Below are 383 nucleotides of genomic sequence, written 5' to 3'. Positions count from 1 at the left end.
GCAGCAAGAAAAGGGGAGGGTTGGTCCGCTTGAGCTGTGTAGGTCCTAGAGTACTAGGATGACTGGAGTCTTAAGTAATAAACTGAATTGTGCGAATTGAGTGTTGACTGAGTTCATTGCACTGCTTGTTTTCGTGAAATGAAACCTTAATAGCTAGTCAAGAAATGGGTGTAGTGACTAGTCGGTTCTCGTTTCGCATTGAGCAGTATAAAAGCTCATGGGGGAGACTGGTCTAGAATCGCTTCACTGAGTATTCATACTCACCCCTCTTTTTCCCCTCTCCTTTTTTGCAGAACTATAAGTGGAAATGTCAATGGTAAGAAAGGATACGCACCTTAAACTCATGGGACCAGAAACGGGACACACGGAGATGTTGGGAAAGT

This window comes from Brassica oleracea, chromosome C3, assembly GCF_000695525.1.
Source record: "Brassica oleracea var. oleracea cultivar TO1000 chromosome C3, BOL, whole genome shotgun sequence".
Taxonomy (NCBI): domain Eukaryota; kingdom Viridiplantae; phylum Streptophyta; class Magnoliopsida; order Brassicales; family Brassicaceae; genus Brassica; species Brassica oleracea.
The sequence above is the reverse complement of the archived record's forward strand: the minus strand, read 5'-3'. Positions refer to the sequence as shown.